The sequence below is a fragment of the Mustela erminea genome, chromosome 3 (genome assembly GCF_009829155.1).
Source record: "Mustela erminea isolate mMusErm1 chromosome 3, mMusErm1.Pri, whole genome shotgun sequence".
In the NCBI taxonomy this organism is placed as follows: domain Eukaryota; kingdom Metazoa; phylum Chordata; class Mammalia; order Carnivora; family Mustelidae; genus Mustela; species Mustela erminea.
The window spans coordinates 77,367,413-77,395,373 of record NC_045616.1 but is presented as its reverse complement, the minus strand read 5'-3'; the positions used below and the strand labels follow the sequence as shown (position 1 = coordinate 77,395,373).

The window sequence follows — 27,961 nt, the reverse complement described above, 5'->3', positions numbered from 1 at the left end:
ATTATGAGTATTTCACCATGAAGTTTAAACCAGTTGCTTAGGGTGTTTTCTTAAATGGTCATATCTGTAGGTACACCCTAATCTTAACTATTGCATAATAAATAATGTGAATTTTTATCAAAGAGCAGCATTGATTTTTCTTTGAGGTAGATATGGGGTAATTCTTTCTTCTTTTTTTTTCTGAGAAGACTAAGGAATCCTGGAAATCATAGTTCTAATCAGTATTCCTAGATATAAAGCTTGCATTTTTTTTTTTTTTGCACAACTTTTGACATTAGTCACTACCAACCCAATAACTAGTTTCTGAATCTTGAAGTGGCCTTAATTATAAAATGCATATGGAGATTTTCAGTCATTATTCTAACAATTTTTAGCCTGATCAACATAAATCAAACCAGTTTCAGTAGAAATCAGTAAAGAGTATTGTTGACATTATGAAGATCATTCCGTATTATGCTGGTTAAGTGAATGACTTTGGCTTGAGGATTTTACTGATCCTTCAAAGGGGAATTTAGAGTGAGGTTGGAGAAACAGATCCCTTACCTAGCAATGGAGACAGTAAGGTCTGACAAAACAGCCTGGACAAACTCATAACCAAGTCCGTATCCAATGGCGAAATTGAGGGCAGAGTTTTGGTTATAAAATGTTGTTGACTATTCTATGATACTGGAATGATAAGTACCAAAATGAGTACTAAGGTCCTAAATAAAAGATGAGTAGAGGATGAAGGGGATAGTTATCTTAATAAAAATGACTTCCAGGGCACCTGGGTGGCTCAGTGGGTTAAGCCTCTGCCTTCGGCTCAGGTCATGATCTCAGGGTCCTGGGATCGAGCCCCACATCGGGCTCTCTGCTCAGCAGGGAACCTGCTTCCTTCTCTCTCTCTCTGTCTGCCTCTCTGACTACTTGTGATTTCTCTCTGTCAAATAAATAAATAAAATCTTTAAAAAAAAAATGACTTCCATTCTTTCTTTATCTCATCAAATGTCTTTGTGACCTCACAATGGAAAGGTATTGTATTTAGGGATAAGTACCAGGGCTTCATGCAGAAGTAGAAATTTTGAAAGAAAGCAGGAATCAGTAGGAGATAAAAGCTATCCTATGAAGAAGAGACCTATATACCTTTGATTTTAGTCCCCTTGATGATGCTGGTATCTTCTTTCTTTATTCTGCTTAGTGTCTTAGCATTTTAATTATTATTTTTCTCTCATTTGTAATTACATGCATGTACTTAGGCTGGTCCTTTATCCTTTCTCTGACTGTATATTGAGCACTTGAAGAGCAGCAAAGCCATTTTCTATTCCCATTGTCATTTTCTCTTCCCTAATCATTTTTGGGGTTCTTTGGGATCTAGTATATACTCTTAATTGGTAAAGGGAAATTGCCATATTCTAAATTAACATGAAGAGTGTGAACCTGTTCAAAATTCCATGATGACCATTGAGGGAAGATAATGACTTCTACACTTTGTGCCACAATTTGTACATGTGATGGTTAAGCAAGGAAACAGATCTGTTTTTGAGTCCAGGTTTCATTGGAACTAACTACAGGCAGCCTACATAATGTTGTAAGCCTAGGTAGTATCACCAATAACACGAGGATAATAATAATATATATCTCATTATGTGGTTAAAAGAATTAATTGAGGTAATATATGCAAAGCATTCAAAGTGTCTGGATAAAGTTGGACTCAGTAAGTGTTAGCTCTGTTCATTATCATCATTATCATCATAATTGCACTGTGCCTACCCTTTTTATGTGCTCCAGTCTTTGAAATTTACAACACCCACTGATGTTGGCCCATATTTAAAAAAAAAAAAAAACCCAGCTAGCATGATCCTGAGCCAAGTAAGTATGTAGTTAAAAGTATCTCTTTTGAAAAATTTTGTCATTTTCTAGTCATTGCTATGAAGGCTTTTATGAAACTTAAAATCATATGCCTGCTCTTTCTTTTGTATTGAACATACCACCATTTGAAGACACCAACATTTACAAATCTCAATTTGTAAATGACTGTATTACTCTTTCCATTGTACTTTTGTCACAATACCTGCTTGGAATTTTATCTCACTGGATGACATTTCTACTGCTCATTGTCCTTTTTTAGGATTGTTATTAACCATGTGTGCCCAAGCCCCAAGGTCATTTGGTGGTGACATGTTATAAATAACATTATTACTGTAATTAAAAGGTTGTATCAGAGTGGCTTGGGAGGGATATGTCCTCACCTTTGGCTTGCAGTCAGGCTCGGGTCACTGAGTTCTGTAACACTATTTACTGTAGCTGACCAAATACTCTTCTTTTGGATAAGGTGATAATTTTCACAATAGACCTACATGGTACTTGACTGGTGTGATTTGGTCTTATTCCAAGTAAATTGTAAAATCAAAAATATTCATTGGTGGCTTACTGTGCCTTTTAATTTGGTTTTATCTGGATTCTTCAAACTTTATAAGAATCTATCAAAACTATATAGGTCTCCAAATTTAACCTTGTCAATATATAAAATAAAATATTTACATATTAGAGAAATAACAAAATATGATCATAATGAAATACATTGTTTAATTACTTTGTAATATATTATCTTGTCCCATCAATGAGTAACATGGTGACCATTAATCTGAATTTATTTCCAGCATTTCTGCCTCCTCCCTCACTAGCAGATAAGTTGCCATTGCTATAGATAGAACAATCAGGGGCAGAATGTTCTGGGGTTTGGGTATGTGTACTTATCTCTGTAATTTTACAAAAAAAAAATCTGATTCTCTATGTCTTCCTTCCCTACTGCCTTTGGCACCTACAGAGGGGCTCTATCTTTCTCCCTACTTCTCCTTCTCTTTTTTGTTAGTTGTGTATTGTCTCCATATTAATACAGGTCATTGCATGAAAAAAAAAAAAACCCCAGAAAGAATAAAATAGAAGTTCTCTTACACTCCTATAAAACCTATTTTTAAAACTTTATTTGCTTTACTTTTTATTTCTTCTTTTATTTTTCTAATGATTCAAAGTTAAAGTGAGTAGAATTCTGTAATGAACATGGGTTTGCATACAGAATGAGTAAAGATTATTTTTGCATTATTCAAGTAAAATATTTAAAGTGGATAAGATAGAGTAATATTTGAAAACTGACCTCCCTGACTAGTTTTAAATATCTTTAAATAAGGGTGTTTGAGATTTAATTTGTTCAGGTTGAGAAATACTTTGAAGATAAATAATCTAATGGGTATTTATTCAGTCAATACTGAATAAAATAGGTGAGTTAGTATATATTTCTACTCATAACATAGTAGCCCCTCCTGATAATTAATGCAATGATCTACTGTGCTTTATGGATATTATAGAAGGGATGGATATTTAACCATTAGTAATGAAACATCTATAACACTCAATTATTCAGCTGACTCCTTCACTGAATCATCAACATTTATTAGAGCTATACACAATAGTTTTTTAATGGGTTTAATGCAGAACTATAAAGATTTTAAGTTAATTATTGATAGTTATTTATGAAAGTTATTTGAAATTTTTCATATAATTCTATTCTTTTCCAGTCTAGATATGAAAGGAATGAGAAAAGATATGATCCAAGAGCTATGAACATACTTTGGGAAGACTATTAAAGGAATGTATCATAATGTGTCACTGGTAAAAAAAAAATTTATATCAAATTTTAATTTAATTGCATGACCATATTCATTAAAATATACCTTTGCTGTAAAATGAAATAAGAAAACTATTTAAAAATAGGGCAATTTATTCTACTACCATATTTACATTTTGATTTTATTGGCCCCTAAGAGAATTCATTTCAAGTCCAGGAAATATTCTGTTTTTTGACTCGGTCACTTAAGGTCAACCCTGAGAAAGACTGTCTTGGTTAAGCACCAACATTTCCATTATGGCATCTAGATTAACATGCAGTAAATTTATATAGGACAAGATGACCCAACAAAAACATATTTCCAATTCACTCCATATTTCAATTTGTGCTAGCTATTTGATTACACATTAACAAATTATAATAAATTTCTCTCACGAGAATTTGGTTCAATGTCAATCTGACTTAAAAAAAAAACCAAACCCAAAGCTGCCCAGTCAAATTAATTCTGCCTTGACATACTTGTCATTAGCTATTGAAATTTGATCTCCTAATGCTTAATGTATTTATTGTTCTTCATTGCACCTTAATGTGAACAGATTGTATTTTATTGAGGAAAAACTTGTAGTATCTCTATCAGCTTAATATTTAAAAATGTGAAAAAGATTCCGTATTTCTGTGTGGCCCCATAGTACCTTGTTGTTTTTGTGTCTCATTTATTCTTTTGGTCTGGCCAAGAGCAGGGCAATGAAAGAGGGGGAATGGAAGGCATTCTGGTATCTTTTGCTGACTCCTCAATAGTTGGGGTTTGTACAAGATCGCAGATCAGAAAGGATTTTAAACTCTAGTGCATTTGAGCTTACAACTTCTGCTTGAGCTATGTGACAAGTTTGAGATGCCCTTCCAAATGCGCCCAGCTTAAGTTACAAAAAAATGTTAATAGCTTTGACCTCTTCAACTATTACATGAAGAAAAGTCTCTACTTACTTAAGGGCCACCCTATTGTAATCTCTATCTTTGAAGTGAGTCACGTATTTATTTCCTCTCAGGAAAGTTTAAACCAAAATATGCTTCATCGGTAGGATTACTTTTTACTTGAAGAACTCCAGGCATCTGAGATTTGGGCAGGATGATTAAAAGATACCAAATTAATGCATTAATTTGAAAAATGTGTGCAAAATACTAACCTAAGTTACTACCAACCCACCGAGTCTTCACGTACTCTCCTGTGTTCTAGCAAATAGGTGTTTTGTTTGCAAACTGAATGCAAGTGAATATGTTGAAACTGAGTTTTTGACATAACCACCTTAGACAATGGCCTATACCTTCCTAAAAACAAGAGATTGTGATTGCTGATAAAACAAGCCAATGGACAACCTAAATACTGTTTAACTGATGAAAACCTTATCTGTTAAGCTTACATTAGATTTAAGAATATTTGAAATATATTACAAGTTAGGAGTATTTGAAATGAGGACTTACCAGGATTGTTCACTGTGATATCAGGGATGTTCAGTATGGAAGGCCCTAGAATTCAAACTACTCCTTAGGAAACAGAACCTAGTCCTAAATCATGTCTCTGATCATCTTGTAGGCCCTTTCCATTAAATTGTAATAACAGTGATAATGAAACATTTATAAATTTTTGCTCCATTAAGGAGTTTTGATGAGCTGTTGTTATCAGAGAACATTTAAAATCTGACAGAATCATCTCTGAGGCTGTTTCCTGTCCTAGATATTTCCTTAGATCCATAACAATGAATGTTGGTTGACTGACAGATTAGAATCAGAGACAAATGGAAATGTATACTTGACTTTCCTCTATTGTATTTTATTGGTGTTCATTTTTAAATCTGTCAAATCAGAACCTTGTGTGGTCTTTCATAGTTGAACTTGAATTGCAGTGCTTTTTTTGTTTGTTGATAACATCATTCAACTAATGGAGTGATGGATATTGTGAAATATGGAGGCTCTGTTTTCTGATTTCACTTATCAAATGCATGAGACATACAAAAGACTAAGAAATTGATGTTTCATGCTTTTTCTTTCTTTTTTTTTTTTAAGATTTTATTTGTTTATTTGACAGGCAGAAATCACAAGTAGGCAGAGAGGCAGGCAGAGGGAGAGGGGGAAGCAGGCTCCCCACTGAGCAGAGAGCCTGATGTGGGGCTTGATCCCCGGACCCTGAGATCATGACCTGAGCCGAAGGCAGAGGCTTAACCATCTAAGCACCCAGGTGCCCCAATGTTTCATTATTTTTCTATCAGTGAGGTTCCATGACTTCATATCAGCCTCTGAGTGTAGCTAAGTAATCATTGTAGATGTCTCCATTTTTAGGTTCTGGGCTGGTAACACTCTCTGTAATAATTTTTATTAAATTGTATGTATTAATTTGTATGTTTGTATATGTTAGTGTCAGGTGATAATACTCTTCAGTGGAGAAAGTAAACAGTGCTCAATTTTTCCATTGCCAGAAACTAGTTTGCCTATCAGGAAGGCACCCTATTAGACAGACTGACCCAGTTGATTCTACCAATGTTGAGTTAAAATTAATGAAAGGCAGGTTTCCTAAAGAAGCTAAAAAACATCTTGTGTGAAATACTAAGACCCTGAATGTCAGAGCCTGAGCTCTTCAAATAATGGTGTTTTATTTAACAGATGGCCGTTTTTCCCCATATAAACACTTGGATGCATTGTTGCATGGAGCTAGTGGTCCTTGGTAGTTGACACACTCTCTGTTCTTCACGTAAAGTGTTTAATTGTGTGGACTGATATACTTAAACAGATACGACTAGGATTCCCTAGAAAAGTGGATTTACACATTTTTGACCATGACCAACAGTGTGGAAAGCATTCTGTTCCCCATCATGTCCTAAAACATACACACACATAAGAGTCCTATGTAAGTAAAATGAAATCACAAATACTTAACATAAAGATGTTCTACCTGTGATTCTGGCCTATTCTTATGTAACTTTTTAAAATGCTAACTTCTGTTGTTTTCCTTTTATATGTGAAAAAATGTATATATAACTTGATTGAGTCAAAAGAATACATAAACACTTTATGATGCATAGTCATAAAATAAATGCCTTCACATAGAATATTATGAACACTAGTAGAACCCTCTCTGTTCTTCTTAGTATCAACCCCTGCCTTGTGCACAGAGGTTGATACTCTCCTAAAGTTCTTTTAATTGTACACTTGCTTTTCTTTTTAGATTTATCACATCTATTTAAATTCTCAAACAGTGCATTTAACTTTGATTATAAATACTAGGTATTCTTCTTTGCCTTTTTTTCTTCCCTAAATGTTGTGTTTCAAAGATCAACCATTTTATTCATTCAATTAACATCTCTTTATTGAATGCAGACTGTATGCCAGATCTCCTGCCACGTGCTTTGTGTACATCACACAAAGAAGGATTTCCACTCTTAAGGAATGTAGGCTCTATTGGGAAGAGACTGATAATAGATGTAGTAAGTAAATATATCTTAGAAGGAGAGGTCTGTTAAGGAAAGAGTAGAGTAGGATTAGGATAATCCAAAGTACTAAGAATCCAGAGGTAGATGGCAGTCTTGGAAGGACTGCTCATGACGGGCCTTGTTGAGGAGCTTGCTTTTGACCAAAATAAGCAGCCAAGCAACCATGCCAACAAGTTGCAGATGAGTGTGGTGGTAATTTACTTACTTTCACTGCTGTATAGTATTGTATGGTATAAATGTACCATACTTAATCCTTTCCCTTCTTTGACTAGTTGTGACATTAGAAATAGTCTTCTGTTATCTCCTGGGACACATGTATAAGGATTTCTCTAGAAGTAGAATTTCTAAGACACAGAGTATTCAAAGTTTAACTTAAGATAGGGCCAAATTTATTTTCCATGCAGTTAGCTAATTTTCACTCCCAGGAACAATGCTTAAGATTTCCTACAGTCCATGTTTGACATTCAACATTATCACATTTTAAAATTTTGCCATATAGTGGCTCTAAAGTATTTTTTTAGCTTTAATTTACTTCATATCTATTGAAGTGAGTACCTTTTAATATAAATAATGGCCTTTCCTGTCTTCTCTACTGTCTCTGAGTTTTGCCCATTTTCTGCCAGATTATTTTTATTTTTTCTCATTATTTATATAATCCAGATCATCTCCACATCTCAAGATCGTTAACTTAGTTACATCTACAATCACTTTTTTTTTTTTTGGCCAACTAAGGTAATATTCCCAGGTTCTGAAGATTAGGACATGTACATACCTTTTTGAGGGCCACCATTCAGCCCTCTAAAGTAGGTTTGGTATATTTCTTGTACTCCAGCATTACTTTCCAGCCATATGTTCCTTTATTTCTGTGCAAAATTCCTACTGATTTGAAACTGAAGCCATCTTGTTATGCTATCCTATGCTTTCCTTTTTTGTTTTAATTTGCAATTTTTCTCATCTTCAAATTTGCATCTTCATGGATAACTCAATTAATACTCATTTTCTATGTGTCATCCTGACATCACTACTACCTTCACCTCCTCTCCAGTGGGACCACCCATACAATAACTACCCTAGGGCCTTGTTATGACTCCAGGTTTTTACCTCCTTACCTTTACATGTCATTTTTAAGTTCTACACATCAACATGTCCTTCCAGGTTTCTTATTCATTTAACTTGCGCCACATGCGTTCTTTAGCATCACTGATTCCTGGAGCTTCCTGATCCCCCTTTTCATCCTCTTCCTAAGTTCCCTCTTCACTGGAATGCTGTCTGGCTCACAACAAGGCTCTATAATTTCTGTCTGGTGGTGGCAGCAGAAGTGCGAGTGCCCACATTCATATTCCATCAGCTCAACCACTTCCTTGCCAATATTTTTAATTCTCTTGTCCCTTCGCCCTTCCATTCCTTTACTTGACCAACTCCAAACCTTAAATAATTACAACAGAACTGACATAGTCCTTACCTTTGGACCTTCAGGCTGGTTGCAGAGAGAGACATGAATTAGTCATGAAGAATGTCATTAGTATTCTGAAAGCAAATGTACAGGAAGCTAGTCTAGGGGAGATTAAGTATTCCTGAAGAGGTGACATCAAAACTGAGACATGGACAGTGCTAACAACTGGCTAACTGAAGAGTGAAGGGAAGAGAGTTGCAGCAGTTGGAGAAACATGCACGAAGGCCAGATTATCAGGTTATTCTGGTCTCAGTTTAGGCACTACTTTCTCTGGGATGCCTCCCCTGACTTCCTGTGTCTAAGTCAGGCATCCTTTCTTTGTGCTTCCTCAGGAATCTTCAGTTCTCTTTTCTCAGCATGTCTCAAAATATGTTTGCCTGTTTTCTTGACTTTCTTCCCTACTGGGATCTGGAAGGAGTTTCGTGTTTGACTTGTTCCTCAAAATATCCTTGTGGCTACAAAGCATCTGACATATAAGAGAAGCTTAAGAAAATCAGTCAACTAATTGAATAGATCAGGGGGTGAAAAGGTTCCAAAGGGCAACAACTCTGTGGATGTAGATAGAGGCCAAGAGATTTGCTTTGCCTTTGTTGTGGTCATATTAATGGATGTATTCAAATTGGGTGAATTCAAGGCAATGCATTCCTGAGCATGGCCATTATTTGAGGCACTGTTGAAATATCACTTACTCTTCTTCACTCACATGTTACAGTGATACTACTCTTATTTATCAAAGGAAATCTCATGCAAAATAAATAATGTGCAGAGTATGTTTGGGTAGCATTTGAATACTCTTTTGGAGCAAGGATATTGTTTTTATATGTGTGTATCATTAGGACCGTTTCTTTCTCTCTCTCTCTCTCTCTCTTTTTTTTTTTCCTTGCTGGATCACTGCAAGGTTTCGGAATCTGTAGCCATGAGGGATTTGGAATTTGCCCTTCAAGAGAAGGGCAGTTCTCAATAGTACCTCAGTGTGTCATAGTCACTTATATTACCACCAAAAAATGATACTAATGTTTTCAGAGCTCTTGCAGTATTATCATGGTTTTGGAAGAAAAGAGAGCAGTTGGGCAGCCTAGAAATTTCAGTGAAAACAGACCATTAGCACATCAACCTGTGGGACTGATGACAGATCAAGGGTTTTACCCCTTTTAGACACGTTAATGCAGTTGTAGGCTTGTAAGAGCCCTTTAGAGGAAAGAGATTGGAGGAGGAGGTGCTGGCAGACACTGTTTTATTGTTTAGATTATTTTTGATGAAAATCTTTACTTTGAAGTTGTGGCATTAGTTAGGAATTTCCCTGCCAAGAGTTGACATCCTAAAACATTATCAAAGCAAATCTCATAATTTTGCTATGAAGGCACCAAATTTCCAGTCACCTTGGAGAAGAAAAGTGTGTACCAGTTCACTTCCTGCACTGAAAAAGGGTATAACCATCCACAAGAGGTGCTAAATTATAGACATTGTGGCCTTTACATCAATGGAGAATAAAGATTGGTTGCAGGCTTCTTGACACAATACTTCTGAAAGTTGAGTTAGCACACACAATTTCCAGCATGGTACTTTCATGGCAGGATTTATAACTTTGGCTTTAGTTATCATCATTTATAATGTCATTTAGGGGAAAACTGCAACTATCACATTATTCTATTTTTTTTAATAATTAAGGGGCAGTAAAGTGGAATGAACACTAGACTGAGAAATTTCAAGTTCTTAGGTAAGAACTCTTAGGTAAGTGCAGTCACTAACTAATTTGGCAGACATCTTGGATAAACTACTATAGGTGTTTAGCAGTTCAACTAAAAAATGTGAAGAATGGACTCTCTGTCAACTGATCTCAAGTTGTATCCCTCAAAAATGTCCCTAACACTCCTGAAAGACCACTCAGTGGGGAGCAGAGAAGATACTTATATGGGGCTACATATTTCTAATTCCATTTTGACTAGAATCGCCACTTTCATCTCCTTAAATACTGGGCTTTCTTGGAATATTTTCTTTGGACAAATGGGTCCTCTGTTCATTTCTTTTTTTAAACAGTGGACTAGATGACCTTCAAGGGCCATAACCCATTGTTCTGTTCCGAGTCATTGTTTAAAACTTTCATAAATTCACATATTAAATTCCTTAAAAATTCACCTTAAGATGTTTCCAGAATAAGTCAGACTTAAAAAAAAAAAAATTCTCAGGAAGCCTGGGTGGCTCAGTTGATTAAGCAGCTGCCTTAGGCTCGGGTCATGATCCCAGCATCCTGGGATCGAGTCCCACATCGGGCTCCTTGCTCGGCAGGGAGCCTGCTTCTCCCTCTGCCTCTGCCTGCCATTCTGTCTGCCTATGCTTGCTCTCTTTCCCTCTCTCTCTCTGACAAATAAATAAAACCAAAAAAAAAAAAAAACCTCAAGGAAAATCATTTTAAATAATGTCATAAATGCCTCAATCTACAGTTTATCTTAAAAATGAGAATAAAAATGTTTATCTTATTTTATAGCTTATCATGAATATTCATCTGAAATTAGATATTATCCTCAGAATAGAGCACCAGAAAGCACAAGAAGTGGCTTCTTATTCTGAGACTAATTGACTGAAAGCTAATTAAAAAAATTTTTTTTTCAACCAGTACTGTTTGAATATCTACTGTATACTAGCCAGGTACTTTTAGGTTTTGAGAATAAAACAACCCAAATGTCTCTGATCTTCAAGATATAGTTCAGTGGGAAAGATAGACACATGGATGATTAATTATAAAATAATAATGTATATGCAGAGATAGAAGTATATTGCATATAATTTTAAAACGGTAGTAAAGCAATAAGATCTGTGTTCCATTATTTCATTATTTAGTATTATTATGGCTTCGAGCCTTATGACTTGCTTGAATTATGGCTCCACTCTTTTGTCTCTCTGTGTGTATGTGTACATGAAATGAGAAGAGGAAAAGTATCTGCTTCTTAGGAATTTTGTTGTGCCGGTTAAGTGTTACAACCACTGTCAAATACTTGGCACAAGGTCTGCATTAACTACTACCTACATGGGAACTGTTGTATTATGTAGATTTTTTTCAATTTTTGTTTCCTGCGTACTAAGTATATGGAGATAATTTGTTCCTGTATACCTTGGAAGAGGATGCCCCGACTGCTTTTGTTTCAGACTCTCTCTTCAAAGGTGTTATAGAGCAAATAGCCTTGGAAAATGGAGATGGTATCTCCTCCTAGACCAGTATATTCCATTAAAATAAAGACAATCTCTCTATCAGGGGCAAAAGTTAGGCCAGTTTATTGCCCATTATAAAGGATTCGAGTTTTCCCACACCTGGGTTTCCTTTTCTGTAGCACAATGTACAGCATGTGTACGTATCTCTTGGCCCACTTTGTGTCACCGTGTGGTAAGTGGGGCTTGGACAGCTTGTCTACCTGCTGATATTCTGTGAGTGCTAAAGTCTTGTCTCTGAACCAGGAGTCCTGTGTCTTTTTACAGCATCCATGACAGTGTCAGGCTAACCTGCCTGCAAGAAGGATATCATCTCAGACCTTTCATAGTTCTTGATTGAATAGAGATTCTGAGGGAGAGATCTTACCCCATTCAGAGGTTTTTTAAACCATATTTCCTTTCTTTTTCAACAGTTTGTTATGAAAAAGTTTAAACATGGGGCGCCTGGGTGGCTCAGTGGGTTAAAGCTTCTGCCTTCAGCTCAGGTCATGGTCTTGGGGTCCTGGGATCAAGCTCCGCATGGGGCTCTCTGCTCAGCGGGGAGCCTGCTTCCTCCTCTTTCTCTCTGCCTGCCTCTCTGCCTACTTGTGATCTCTATCTGTCAAATAAACAAATAGAATCTTTTTTAAAAAAAAGTTTAAACATATGTCTAGGGGAACATCTATATACCCACCGTTTAGATGATATCAGCAACAATTTAGTATGCTGCAGAAGGTTTTTTCTGAAAATAAAGAATAACATTTTTATTTTTCTGTGATGATTATAACTGACATCTGTACCTCACAAAACTTTAGGTCTCATAATTAGAGATCAGAACACTGAGCCTCACCAAAGGTTTAGGAGCTTGCCTGAAGTCCTACTGGTAGAAATTATTTCAGCTTCTCAGTTACTTGATTCCATATTTCTGGTTTTTAATAAAAGAGTACATATTCATTTCATAAAATCAGGCAGGAATGACATTGACTCCACCTTTTTGCGTTGAGGTGAAGAGTGCTTAAACCTGGGACTAAAGATAGAATCAAGCTCACTGTCTTATTTAATCTGAATTATCTCTCACTGAAAATATAAACACCCAATTTAGGGACATCTTGAACTTGCTGATGGCTGCTCCTTTGAGGGTCCCTACCTCTGCTTTAACTGACGCCATCAGATTTATCTGTACTAGAAACACTGCTGTTACTCTGGTAGACCCTCAGTTTCCCCACGGGGTTCATGAGCAGCTGTGAGGAATTTTTTCCCTTGCCTTCACTACCAGGATGGGTACAGGAAGGGAATACAGAAGCTCTGGGATGCAAGGGAGGAGAAGCTGTCCAGTGTCAGGAAGGTCTGTCGTGGTCTGAAATGAAAGTAGAAGATAATAATGCAGGTAGTTGTGAATCAAGTGGCATTTATGGTCTGGTCTGGGGCCCATCCAAAATTTGTTCATGCTATTTTACGGGAAATACATTGACTTGTAAGTAAACTTCTGTTGATAACATGGGAAATTGTAAGTTGGAGTTAAATAGGTATATATAATCCTTAGTCTTTAACACTAACATTTGTAACTTTATAAGAAATATCATTCTTACTGCCTGTGAGTATATCATGACACACCGGCCAGGAGCAGGCCTTATTGAGTTACTTGCATAATGTGTTCATTTTGAACCCCAGAATTGTGTTCACACCCATCAGTGGGTCCACTCAATGAGATTCTTTGTTGGGGTCCATAAAAACAGCAATACTTTCGACTGATTATGTAAAACTGGTACTTAGGACAGTTAGATGACATAGTGGGAGGTACTAAAAATATTCACTGATGAAATGATTGAGTGAATGAACCTATATTACAGGAACAATTACATATGAATATATGTAAATATATACCACATTTCATCACTGTTAAGATGCAATATTTTTCACATTCTAATTAATATCTCTCAAAGTAAGATGAATCTTAAATTGATAATGTTGGCGGCATTTTTTTCTTTCAGATAAAATTAATGATACATTTTCAGTGTATATATTTTTTTATCTTAATGAAATGCACTTTTTATTTCTTCTTTACCTGTGTATTGTGTATTCCTATTGAATAAGCCTGTCCCTTCATTACTTGAAGAGGTACTGTATTCATTTCTCATAATGCATAATTTAAAATAGAACATTTTCATTAGCTTTGCTTTTAATAGTTTGAAACATGTGTTCATATCTGCTACCATTCATTTGCATAGTGAGTGGGGTATAAAAACGTTCTCTCTGAGAAGCATTCTACAAAACTGTCAGCTGCAATTGCATGCTGACATAGGAATCAGAAGTTAGTCTCTTCTAGCATTGGGTAGGGTGTGGGCATTCAAGGGCCATCCTGGGATTGAACAGACTGAGCTCCACCTCAAGAAAATTTTTACTCATTACTCAGTGGTCACTTTCTGTGCAGTCTCTTAAGGGTTCCATCACCTCTGCAATATCTAGACTTTAAATTCTTAGCTTTTGACTCCCAGTTCTGCGTGGGCTTTTTTATCTGTCTTTATGTTCATTATTTAAGTGTTGCTGTTACAGTGGTGGTAGAATGCTGTCTGAATTGTCATGGCAACCAGAAACTCATTTGTCTTGCCGTTGGTTATCAATTGTTACTTTATAAATCCATTAGATAAAAAGTTTCCACCTGTCAGATCTAATCAATCTTGTAGGGATGATTTTTCCCCCTACCGCAGATATTTTAAGAGTAATTAGATATCAGATTGCCAAACATTTTCTTCATGGGTTAGAGTACCAATAGCCTAAAGACAATGACTGTTCAATGAGATTGGGGACAATAATATGTCAATTCAAAACTCAGAGTCCCTGGCCATTTATCTAGTTTATTTTCCCCTTTTTACTTTTATGTGATAATTAAATGTAATTACAGGGAATTTTCAAGTGTATAGTACTCATATCCTAAGTGCAATACTTTAACGTATCAGCCTGAGGAAATTCACTGCCTTATTCTTTGTAGATTAAAATGGGTCTTTTTAATTTTGTTCAAAATTTTGTAGCTTCCTCTACTAATGGTATTAACTATACCTTGAAAGAGAGGCTAAGTAGTGTTTCTTTTCCTTCAATTCCTGGAATACAGAGCAGCATAGGAGATGGAAAGCTATGACAAACTGCCTCGCTATCTACGTTGAAAGTAGAAACGTGTGCTTTTATAAAGGATTTAATTCACAGTGTTTCAAACCAATATGCTTGGGTTGGAATTATTGCCTTTGCTTTTAATGATAGTGGATGTATATAGATGCAGAATGATTATTGATTGCTTTGATGTGATTTATGATGGCCTGATTGGATATCACCATGGATGACAGACACAGTCTTCTGGGCTTTCCATTGTATCTCAGTGGGCTCTTAGAATGGAGGAAACAGGAGTAGGATTTTTGCTCTGGCAGTTCAGTGGATGGGACTATACAGAGATAGTTCATGCCATGTGTTATGTACCATGGATGTGCATTCTGTAAATAGTTTATGAGTCATCAACTTATTGGGCAATATCCTAGTTCATTTTTTTTTTTATGGAGAATATAGTATCTTCTTTAGTTTTTATTAATCTTTATGCTAGGTGCTTTCCTTTTCATTTAAAGGCTCTCTGGATAATTCAGACAGTAAAAAAGAAATGAGTGTGGTTTAGAAATACCTGAATTGTCTGCTAGTCTTGAATTCTCCTAAGCTTGGTATGCTCAAACAAGGGCGCACATCAAAGAATCTCTGTCAATAAGAATGTTAAAGATTCCTAGACCTCCTGATTCAGAAACTTCCACAGGTAGATCCCTGTCTTTTTAAATATATTTCAGATGTCCCTGGTCCCTCACTCTGGCTAAGAACCACAGACCTATTAAATACTCTGCTACTGATTTATTTGGTGTATACCTGATAGTTTGCAAAGTGCCTTCTTTTTATCCTTACACCACTTTGTGAGATAAATAGAGCATGGGCAGTGTGCATGGATGTACAAGTTGGTTCACTGCTTATGAGGTGAGGGTACATGTGATGCTTTAAACTTGGTCCACACAGGCAAGAACTTGAGTTTGAGCCTGCATCAGGCCAGATTTGCCCACAGGGGACATCTTATAATCCTCACCAAGGTGTGCCATGGGCTAGCAGCACCACTGACGTAAGCAAGCCAGGGATTATTATCTCCATTTATGACATGAAGAACTTGAAAGGTTCAGAGAGAATCAATAGGTTTTCAAAGCTTCACAGGTAATGAGCAGCCAGCTCAGATGAAGTCACTTGACTTAATCCAGTGCTTTTTCTGTCATACTAGAAATCATTTCTGTACATTCTTTTAGACACCCATGTAATTACACCAAAATATTTTAGCAAATGCTCTGGTTGTTCATTGAAACTGTTTCTTGGCCACGTAACTGCATAGAAAGGATTTCTCTTTCTCATTAATCGGGAGAAACTCAATCAACTTTGTGACTTGTGTTTGAAAACAATCATATAAAGAAAACACCATTCTAATAATGAGAACATCATTAAAATTTCTGGGAGTTTTCATAAAGACAATGATGTGCATAAGATCATTATTTTTTTAATTAAAAAATTTTTAAAAATTTATTTCTTTTCAGTGTAACAGAATTCATTGTTTATGCACCATACCCAGTGCTCCATGCAATACATGCCCTCCGTAATACCTACCACCTGGTTCCCCCAACCTCCCGCCCCCCCTGCTTTGAAACCCTCAGATGTTTTTCAGAGTCCATAGTCTCTCATGGTTCATCTCCCCTTCCAATTTCCCTCAACTCCCTTCTCTCAATCTCCCCTTGTCCTCCATGTTATTTGTTATGCTCCCCAAATAAGTGAAACTATATGATAATTGACTCTCTCTGCTTTACTTATTTCACTCAGCATAATCTCTTCTAGTCCTGTCCATGTTGCTACAAAAGTTGGGTATTCATCCTTTCTGATGGAGTCTTAATACTCTATAGTGTATATGAACCACATCTTCCTCATCCATTTGTCCGTTGAAGGGCATCTTGGTTCTTTCCACAGTTTGGCGACTGTGGCCATTGCTCTATAAACATTGGGGTACAGATAGCCCTTCTTTTCACTACATCTGTATCTTTGGGGTAAATACCCAGTAGTGCAATTGCAAGGTCATAGGAAAGCTCTATTTTTAATTTCTTAAGGAATTTCCACACTGTTCTCCAAAGTGGCTGCACCAACTTGCATTCCCACCAACAGTGTAAGAGGGTTCCCCTTCACAGGCTCTCCAACACATGTTGTTTCCTGTCTTGCTAATTTTGGCCATTCTAACTGGTGTAAGGTGGTATCCCAATGTTGTTTTAATTTGAATTTCCCTGATGGCTAGTGATGATGAACATTTTTTCATTTGTATGTCTTTATTGGAGAAGTGTCTGTTCATGTCTTCTGCCCATTTTTTGACATGATCATCTGTTTTGTGTGTGTTGAGTTTGAGAAATTCTTTATAGATCCTGGAAACAGTCCACAAAACAAAGAGGCAACCCACAGAATGGGAGAAGATATTCACAAATGACAGTATAAGATCATTCATTTTTTTTTAAGATTTTATTTATTTATTTGACAGAGAGATCACAAGTAGGCAGAGAGGCAAGCAGCGAGAGAGAGGAGGAAGCAGGCTCCCCATGGAGCAGAGAGCCCAATGCGGGACTAGATCCCAGGACCCTGAGATCATGACCTGATCCGAAGGCAGAGGCTTAACCCACTGAGCCACCCAGGCACCCCGTATAAGATCATTCTTAATGACATGATTGTTTCGTGATAACTTAGAAGCAGTGGTTGACTGGAGGTGAGAAAACTCAGCTTTGTCCTGATATTCCCCCTGACTTCATCAAAATTATTTACTTACATTATAGATAAATCCTTAAATAAAAGTATTGTTTAATGGAAACAATTATCCAGATATATAAATATCCAAATAGTTATCTGCCAAAGAAGCAAGAATCTGTGTTCTTTCAGATGCCAATTTTGTGTGGCTTGTTATTAAATGTTTATGTGTATCAGTTGTTGCTAGAAAACAAAAATAAAGCCCCTATTTTTTATCTAGAGCCTTTGCCACTTAAGAGTATGGTGTCAGGACTAGTGACATCAGCATCATTTGAGAATTTGTTGGATATGAGGATTCTCAGACCCACCCAAACCTAATGAATCAGAATCTGGATTTTACCAAGAATACGAATTGACTTCTGCACACATCAAAGTTTGAGAAACCCTGGTTTGGAGTGGTGTATGTTCTAGCACTGATGTAGAATTCTATTATGATACAGGCAGCTGTTGATGAGATGTGCCCAGGGAGGGCATCAGTCTGTCCACATATCAACAATGTACTTGGAACATACCACTGTTCATCAGCTGGAGATCTCTGTGAGGGTAGATGGGGGCTTATCATTAAGAAATCTCTCTCTTGGGGTGCTTGGATACCTCGGTTGGTTAAGTGTCTGCCTTCAACTCCGGTCATGATCCCAGAGATGCACTCTCTCTCAAATAAATAAAATCTTGAAAAAAAAAAAAAAAAGGGACACATCCCTCCTAATGTTTCTTCCATCTGGTACACACCTTGGAACGTACCATTTCCAAGCTCCATTTTAAAGCTCTGAGGTGTTGAGGGCCCATGTCATCCATCATGGAGCCTCAGCTGTGGATCTGTTTGAACAGGCACACAAGCTCATTAGTGTTATCTGAGTGAAGGGGGCTGTTTTGTGACATCACTTGAGTCTTTCAGATTTTTGGTGCTTTCTGCTTTCCTGGTTTACTCATTGACCCTTCTTCTCCAACCCAGAGGATTTCTGACTTTTACCTCTCTACACACCTCCAACAGTCTGGGCCAGACTTCTGCATGCTGGGGTCTGGTCTGAATATTTTATCAAGTCTCCCCTATTTGGACATCCTGAGACTCAGTACCCCTCTCCAGTTCTGAAAATTGTCTGTCTCCTCTTGCTCTGGCTGATGGTGGACTCTACTGTCCATGGGGAGGTGGCTACTAGTGTGCTGTAAGTAGGACTGCTCCTACCCGGAGGTGAACCCACCTTCTGATCCTTCTCTTCCAGGCTGGCTCTGCTTCAAGCCAGTCCATAGGCCTTTGGCATCCCTTGCCTTGCACAGAGGTCCAGGCCCATTAGCCTCTCTTCTGTAGAATGAGCATGAGAGTATGAATGAGCTACAAAAAAGGGACGGCTATGAACACATTAGTCAAGGGGGGCTGAATGGGTTTAATTTCAGCTGTCAGTACAGCCAATTCTGCTAAATAAAAGCACAAGCAACACACAGTCTCATTTGGTTAATAGAAAAAGCTGAATCTCACAGTCAATCAGGTTGGCTTTTCTATGATCCAACCAGTTGTGGAGATAAAATAATGTGTCTTATTCTCCTAACATGATGCCTGGTCTACAGCATGTGTATTCATAAGAGCTAGTTCTCTTTCTCCTGGCAGTTAGTTCAAATAAAAGTAAAAAGGACTGTTTTGATGTGGTGGGTAAACCTGGCTTTAGTGACTATATTCTGTCTGGGTTCCTGGGGACGTAGATTAAGTGTCATAAGGAAAATCTGAGGCCATTCAATTCTACTGGACAGCCCACCATTTCAGTCAGCAACACATCATCAAGAAATGTCTTTTTTGGGGGGTGGGGGGACAATGGTTTTCCCGTAATTGATAAAAGCTACAGAACAGTCTTTGCAAAACCCAGGGTCTCTCTAGAAGTGTGATGCCAGCTTGCGAATGAACAGTATGCATTCTGTTCAACTTGGTTCAAATCATTGAGCATCTGGTTTATGCAGATAATAGAGAGCATTTGTCCAGACACCTGGCATGTGTAAATTGCTTCTCATTTTTATACTTGCAAATGAGGAATCCAAGACCCCTACAAGGTTATGAATAAATAACAGGGCTAAAGGCTTACAGACCAAAGTCATCATTAAAATAAACAAGGTTTTGCTCAAGATTTAAAAAGACAGCCACTCTGCAAGTAGTATATTCCCAGTTCTTCACTGTCATCTTTGTGGTGTATGTTCACCAGTCATTTCTTTTTCTCTCTATCTCTCCTTTTTAAGAGATTGTACTCATTGCCTCATTTTGATGGCCTCTGACAGTTGGTGCATTAAGGAAATACTGTTTAATATAGTGAGCTTGCTTGGTATGAGGATGTCGTTAGAGGCCTTTGACTTTGTCCCTTTGGTAAAGTCTCATAAAAGAGTTGGCCCTGGATGAAATTCTGAGTGTATCCTTCCATTCCCTGAGGTTCTTCTTCCTCTACCCTGACTTTTCCTTTTGGGGGATTGCCTCCCCCAAGTGTTCTTTTTCTTCTCCCCCTTTGAAAATGTGCTTTCAGGAGAAATGCAGAAAAACTCATCATGAGCAGACAGCTGTTAAAATTATATTCCTTTTGCTGAGAATATTGATATTTTTAACTGGAGACAAGAAACCACATGTCAAAGGAAAAAAAAAAAGAAATCTGTTACTTGCAGAATGTTAAGCATTAGTAAGCAGGTGGAGAAGATATTTCGATGGGAGAATGAGATCTTAAGTTCTGTTAACTCCACACAGGCTCTTTGCTTTGCCCTATGAATAAGAATGGCTGTTCTTCAGGGTTGGAAAGTCAGGACTGAGGTGAACTGGTGCAGGAGATGAGTGGTCTGTGTGAAGATTAGTGGGGAGACAGAGAAAGTAGAAATAACTGAAACGCTAAGGGGTTCGAGTTATCTAATTAGTTAAGAAATTAAGGCTTTACGCTGAGAGATGGAAAACAAAATTACTTACAATTCCTACTTAATGCATAAAGGCTATCCTCAAAATCCACTGTACTTGCAATGTAAAGGCATTCTTTTGAAGAGTGATAAGTCCTTATGTAAGAGCTTCTAATAATTCTTCATTTAAAAAATATCTTCAGTTGTTTTGTGCTGGATTTGCTTAAGTAATGCACTTTTGCGCGGGGAAACAAACCTTAGGTCATAAAATTTAATCAGCTATTGTATGGTAGCCAGCTTCTAAGATGGCCCCAGTAACTCTTACCTCCTTGTGTTCACATATTTATGTCAGCTTTCCCCATGTTGAATATTGTTGATCTGTGCGGGATAGATCAAGCATATTATGGAAGTGACACTCTGTGGCTTTTGCAAGGTTAGGTGACAAACCTATAGAAGCTTCTGTCTCATACCTCTGCACAGCTTGCCCGGAGGAAGTTAGATGCCTTGTAATAAGAACATACAAGCAGCCCCAGTGGAAAGCCCATAAGGAGAGGAGGAAGCGGGGTCTCCTGCTATCATTCAGCTTCAACTTGCCAGCCAAATGAATGACTCCCACTGGAAGCAGATTCTCCAGACTCAGTCAAGGCTTTGGAGGACACCCTAGATGACATCTCAACGGGATCCTCATAAGAGAGCCTAAACCACAACCGCCTACACATACCGATTCCAAGTTCCTGAATCACAAAAGCTATGAAAGATAATAAATGTTTATTGTTACTTTAAGCCAGTAATTTTGAGGGTAATTTGCTACAAAGCAATAGATGATTTATACATATGGATAAGACAAGGATCTAGGCTAGACCTTGGGATAGTAAAGTCAATGAAGTCAGTAAATGTGACTCACTGATGTACTATGGCCAAGCGTAATTCTAGACACTGTAGTTAGAATTTTAAAAAAATGCAATATCCCCCCTTCTGAGATAAATGTTGGTATGACTGGACAAATGAAGTTTATCCACATCACCAAAGAGAGAGCACAGGGAAAGATGTGCTCGTGTTCTGCAGATATTATGAGCTATAGGAAGGAGGACAGTTTGGGTATACCAGACAGACAGTTAGTGACTTGTGGAGAAGGCACTAGAGGTGTCCCACAAAAGAGTCAGGACCATGTGAATGGATTTGAGAGAGGCTTTTCTGGTGGGAAGAATGTAATCTTAAGGTATGGGGATGGAAATGAGCAGGCTCATTGTGGGAAGATTAGTGTCGGTATGTATGTGTGTGTGTGTGTACGTGTGGAATGACAGTTTCCGATTTTCTGATCTTGGAATATAATCTGAGAAATAGAAAATATTAAAAATTCCTAAACATTATAAGTCATCTTGGAATCCGATTTTAAGAAGCCTAATTTGATTTTACACTATAGGATGAGTTAGGAGAATGTGAAAATCACTGAGAGGTTCTCATGGTGATCCAGGTCTGAGAGAAATTTAGTTGGAGGCAATGGAGATGAAGAATGTGGGAAAATCTATGAGAGGTGAGGACGAAAGTGCCCAGTGACAATCTCTTTTCCCTTGAACTGCAAACAGCATAGTGTCAGGAACAGTGTCCCCACTGCCTAGCACATGACTGGCATTAGTAAATGCAATATGTGTTTGTTAAATAAAGAAATAAAATGGAGCCCGTCCTTGGTAGAGACGCCAACACATTGATAGTTAATCAGTAGTTGGCACAGCTGAGACCTCAGGAAGTGTGAACAGCTTCCCTCCAAGTCTGTGTTCCTGTTCACTGGCCTTCTTTCAGGTGTGGACTCGCTGCCATGTTACTTGCTGTTCAGGGTTTTCCTCATGACACTGCTTGCCATGCTTGGGCCAGCCGCTCCTGGGTCAGAAAGGTAATGACAGATCTCAGGATTATTTTGCTAGTATCTGGCTCTCCAACAACTTGTAAATAAGCTCCACAGGAGAGGTACCATGTGTGCTAGAATCTTTATTACTTCCCCAGTGCATTTTATTGTCCACATCTAAGTGAGGGATGAGATATCAAGTATTTCTGTTCTTGACCTCTGCCATATGCATTTGCTCACTGCCTAGAATACCCCCATACTCTCCATTTCTCTTCCTGAACAGCTCTTCAATGCACACCTCATATTCTCTCTGTCCAGAAAACACTTGCTGTAGTCAACCCGAAGCTGCTGTCTTTAGAACAGCTCCTTCATGGTTAGCCCTTGGCTGGCATCAGGAGTATGAATTTCTGCAGACTTCCCACCATTCCCTAACTGTGAAGAGTGGTTGATTGTACCTAGACTATTTGTACACACGCTGGACACCTGCTTGCTTTTGGGAGCCTGGAGATTTGGTACATGTGAGGCAGAGAGTGCCTGTGTGGCCAGACCCCAGTAAAACTTTGGGGCATTCGGTCTCTAATGAGTTTCCTGACAGACGCCATTTCACACATGCTGTTGCAATTCAGTGCTGTGACTCTCTGGGGAGACGACTCTTGGAAGTGGCACCTCATTCCCTCCGGCCTTCGCTTCATGTGCCTTTTCCCTTTGCCGATTTTGTTTTGTGTATTTGTGCTGTAATAAGTCATAGCTGCAAATCTAACTATCCGCTGAGTTCTATGAGTCCTAGCAAATCACAGAAGCTGAGGGTGGTTCAGGGAATCCCTGACCCACCTTCCATTGGCAGTGGCTCTCACAATAGATACTGGATATGACCATTTCTCACGCACTCCTCTGCTTCCACTTTTGTCAAAAACCTTATCATCTCTCCCTTAGCTGACTCTCCTAAGTAGTCTCCCTCTTTCTACTCATCCTTTTTTCTACAACAGAGCAGAGTGAATGGTTTAAAATGTAAATATGACCTGTCACTCAGCCGCTCAAACCACCTAATGACCAGATATCCCACACAAAGAAAAAGCAAATTGCTTACATGACTAAGTGTCCCAGCCTGCGTATCCTCCTTCCCCGCCTCATCCACTTCCCTCTGACCTGTGGGTTTGGGTTTGCCTGCTCTTCCTCACAAGCACAGCCCCCCCTCCAAGCCTTCACACCCACAGTCATCTCATCCTATGATGTTCTGCCCAGAAGGATTTCTGTAGCTTGGCCCTTCAGTACCTTTTGACTTTTGTACAAGGCCCTCCCCAGCCCCCTCCCTAAAATGTAAACCCTCTCTCTGTTCTCCTCATCCTTCTTGACTTTTCTTCATTCACACTTGTCCACCTCCCATATGTGTTTACCTTGTTTGTTGTCTGCGTCTCTGGTATGTAACTTTCATGATAGGATTTTTGTCTCTTGTGCTCCTTGATGTATCTCCAGGGACCACAACAGTTCCTGACACCCTGACATACAGAAGGAACTCAATAAACACTTGTTGAATGAATGCATAAATTAATGAATGGATAATACACAACCTAGCTCCAAATCTCACCTTTTCTGTACAGCTTTTCTGAATTCTCCAGAACCATTTGTCTATATCTTTTTTTTTTTTTTTTTTGTAATTTATCTCATTTTCCTTGTTTGCTACTCTTAGTTGACAATCATTTCATTAATTCTCTTTGTGGTCTCTGTACCTAGGATAGTGCCTGGCATGTTGTAATCATTAAAACAAGGACAACAGCAATAACACATTTTTCAATGAATGAATGAATAAATAAATAAAAAAGCTTTTATTATGATGGGAAATTGCTTCCCGAGTGATGATTCCATATTATACTGCCACTAGCAGTATATGAGTAAGGTGCTTTCATTAAGATAAGTGAAGATTTGGGTTTGTTTTGCTAACTCTATCATGCTAAGTGTTTATATTATATTTTTGTTTGTTCTTTTGATTGCTATTGCTTAACTCTTTTCACTTCTTCTTATTAAATCTGTAAATCTATTCTGCTTGACCCAGTTTACTGTAGAAGAAATGAAAAAAACAAAACAAACAAAAAACCAACATTTTCCAAAGACTATGGACATTAATTGATTTTCTCATCACCAAACTTGGCGAGCGTGTATGAGTCACAGTCCCAGATGCCTCTGGGGCCGGTCAGGCAGCATAAATTTGTGAACCTGGAAGTGAAGGTCCTGTCAGTGAAGACAACAAGATGTGCAATCTCCGCTGTCCACAGCAGCTGGGACTCAGGACAGCTAATTGGTGCCTTGTGGGGAAGCAGGGCCAGTGTTGCCCAAGTTCCTTTTCCAAAATTACATCTTTTATTTCATAGGCCTCATAGGTGAAAACCTTGAGGGGGAAATACAGAGTAACATCAGCAGTAGAAATAATCGCCTAAAAGGTAATGAAATGGTAAAATGCTGTGAAGTAATCAACGACATGTAACAAGAGAAGCTGTGATACGCACTGGCCACCCTGGAGAGTGTTGAACGTAGTGTGTATTTCATATTGAGGCCTCCGGGAAGCCCTGGAATGGCTTATGATGCTTAAGAATTCTTTTGTCTTTCTTTCTTTCTTTTTTTTTTTAAAGCCCCCTCTGTCAGATTTCCAAAGTGTAATGATTGTAGTTGGTAAAAGGCCGCTGTTACATTTGATTTAGAACATGGTGATTCATTTATAGCAGCTATCAAATCCCCGGTGGGTATAGAGGGGAAGCTTCTGGCCAGCAGAAAGCACGTGCTGAGCACATTTTCTCAACCACCCGAGAGAGCGGACTGTCTCATTTTCATCACCAGCTGCCCTCTGCAAACACCAGCCTGGAGTTTTGGGCCATCTCACTAGGGCTCTTATGAAAATCTGTATTCTTGAAGAAATCACTTTGTTTTCAAAGAGTTGCTTGCCAGAAAAGGGGAGCGACATGAATAATACAGGAGCGCCCATCATTTGACAGTTCCCTTGGCGGTCAGTTCTAGTTGCCTTCCTATGGTGAGCAGCATCTGTTATACAGACTTCAAGTTTGCTGCTCACAAAAGGACAATTGAGAAGCTATTGAACGCACCTTGAGACTCCTCTCAGATTCTGTAGGTGGCATTCCCAAAGCTCAGCTCTTTGGCAATAACCTTGTGTTAATCGTTAAAAAATGCTTCCTTCTTGAAATGTGACGGTTTCTATAGCTGCGTAGGGAATCTCGTGACACAGGAACAGGGCGCACCTGCCTTTTTCTGAAAATATCTCATGGTTATTACAACTTAAAATTCCAGAGCAGGCAACACTGACTGAGTTTGGAGCTCTCCACCAGGTGCTGTGCAAGGATTTAAAAGTGGGAAGAGTTTGGTTTATCTTGCTTAGCAGGAGGTAGCTCCAGAGATACCTGATAGGGGCTTATTCGGTTTTACTTAGGGCATGATTATTATGTTGGTATATTAAGAAAATTACCAAAACCCATTTTCATAATATCATGTAATGACTGTACTTTATCACAGCACTGTTGTCGGGTAATCTTAACATTATTGCCTTATCCATCACGCCAGCAACATTGTTTTCATATCCTATCTCTCCTTCATTTCCTCTCTCAAACAAGGCAACAAGTAACGCAAGCTCCCTTTAACTTTCCAGGGGCAAAGCTTTACAATAATTGATTTTTATTCCTTTTTAAATATTTTTTAAACTTAGAATGATTTCCTTGATGTTTGACTAGGGTCTTATACACATCCTTGTCAAAGACATACAGCTACTTAGGAAGTGGTTGCAACTTCTTAAATCAAAACAAAAAAACAAACAAAAACCAAGCCAGAAAGCACAGTAATGAGAGGCTTGAAGGACTGGTCATTAATTTGTAAGAATGTAAGAGATTCAGAGGCTTCTATGCATGGGGTATGGGCTTGGTAGGTTAAAAACATTCATTGTTTCTGTACGCCGACCTTACTCAGTGAGTAATATGTTTCTCTTTCTACAAAAAAGAAAAAACAAAAGCAAGTAGTCAGGGACAGAACTGTATCTATCAGCCTTGCTATGTGAAACTAAATACTTTATTTTTGCAAAAAGCAGAAGAGATTCAGGATAAATCTACACAGGTAAATTAACTGAGATTTTATTGCAAAAGAAACAAGTTCAACAAACCAATTCACTATCGTACTGATTATGCTGTGTTCATCTTTAGCTGCTCGTCATAGTGACATTGACTTTTTTTTTTTTTTTTCCCAGTGTCACAAGATCATGGGCTTCCACATGAGTTCTGTATCCTTTAAAATAGACATCTTGGGGATGCTCGACATGAAGAAAATAAATTAAATGTTTCAACGACTCTTTCCTTTGGATTGCCTTGAGAGTGTCTGGCACTGTTTTAACATTTTCAGTGGTGACAAGTTCTCTGTCTTTAGAGACTGGTTTTGAAAAAGTGAAGAAAAAAAAGAAAAAAAAAAAAAAAAGGAAAAAGCTGTCCAGAGTTAAGTCTAGAGAGTAAGGTAATAATTGCTTTACTTGAATTTTAATTGAGATATGAATATAAAATAAAAACCACAATTTTCCCTTCCTTCCCACTTCTTTTCCTTCCACATGTCTAGAACCTGGCTGAGGATGACTGAAATGTCAGGCACTGGCTGGCCTTTTCTCCCCAAAGGACCTCTCCAAGTGTCTAGCACCTACTTCCTCACAGTCTCAGCAGCAGTGGGTGATTTCCTCAGAGGGAGCACTCCAGGAAGCAAGAGGCAAAAGTTGTCAGTCTCAGAGGCCTGAGCCCAGGCACTGAGGCACCATCTCTGCAGCCACATTCTTTGTGTAAAAGCAGTTTCAAAGAGCCAGCCCACATTCAAGGCAAGAGACACAAACCTCAGAACTGAAGAAGAATGTCAAAGAATCCGGGGTGTAATCTTAATCCACCACAAAACCTAAGGCTATCCAAATAGAACATCTATCCTCTGGATTTTTCTCTTTTGAAAACATCAGAAATGTTCAGGGTGTTCTGTGAAATGTGACGTGTAGATTTGTCTCAGGATACTGCATGTAAATGCTCAAGATCTGGACACATTTATTTTAATAATTTTATTTTAATACAGAGATTAATTTATATATCTACATGGCAGACTCATTCTAGAAAGTAATCTGTCAGCAAATTTTGGGTACTTTCTTTGGAAAATAATGATCAGATAGATTAATACAGTTTACCTATTCTATGATGTAAATCATGTATTCCTCTCTATTCATGTTCATGTTCATTTCCTTTCTTGAAATATTCTATTTCTATTCGTGCTTGCTTTGCTTCCTGAAATTTCTGTTTGTCCATGCCTTCAGTTAAGCCTTTTCTCATCCCCACGTCAGATATTTTCTTTATTTCTTCTAACTTCCTATAATTTTTTTTTTTTGACTTCTCTTATGATTCTTCACATACTTTACCTTGGACTAAAGCTACTTATTTACTCATTATCTTTTCACCCCTAATAAGCTCCTGGGAGTTGGAACTGTTTCTCATTTATTTTTTTCATCTGATGCTGTGCTTTAGTGTGGTGTCCTGCCCAGAGGAAGTGCTCGAGAAGTATGGTTCAAGATGAATTATTGAAAGACTAATGCATCAGGGTTTCTGTTGATTGTGCCACTTTTATAGAAAGATCAATTATTCTAAAAGATGTGGTAAATGGAGCACTTAACCTGGCTAGAATAGTGTCAAGTGCTT

At 38.0% G+C, this 27,961-nt stretch overlaps 1 long non-coding RNA gene across 1 annotated transcript; it reads left to right on the top strand.

Annotated features, from left to right (window-relative positions):
• The first annotated feature begins 1,040 nt into the window (after positions 1-1,040).
• Positions 1,041-27,127, top strand: LOC116586346. The gene is made up of 3 exons (XR_004283995.1): positions 1,041-1,151; positions 3,560-3,648; positions 26,497-27,127. It is a non-coding gene; the product is annotated as an uncharacterized LOC116586346 (long non-coding RNA).
• The last annotated feature ends 834 nt before the right edge of the window (positions 27,128-27,961 follow it).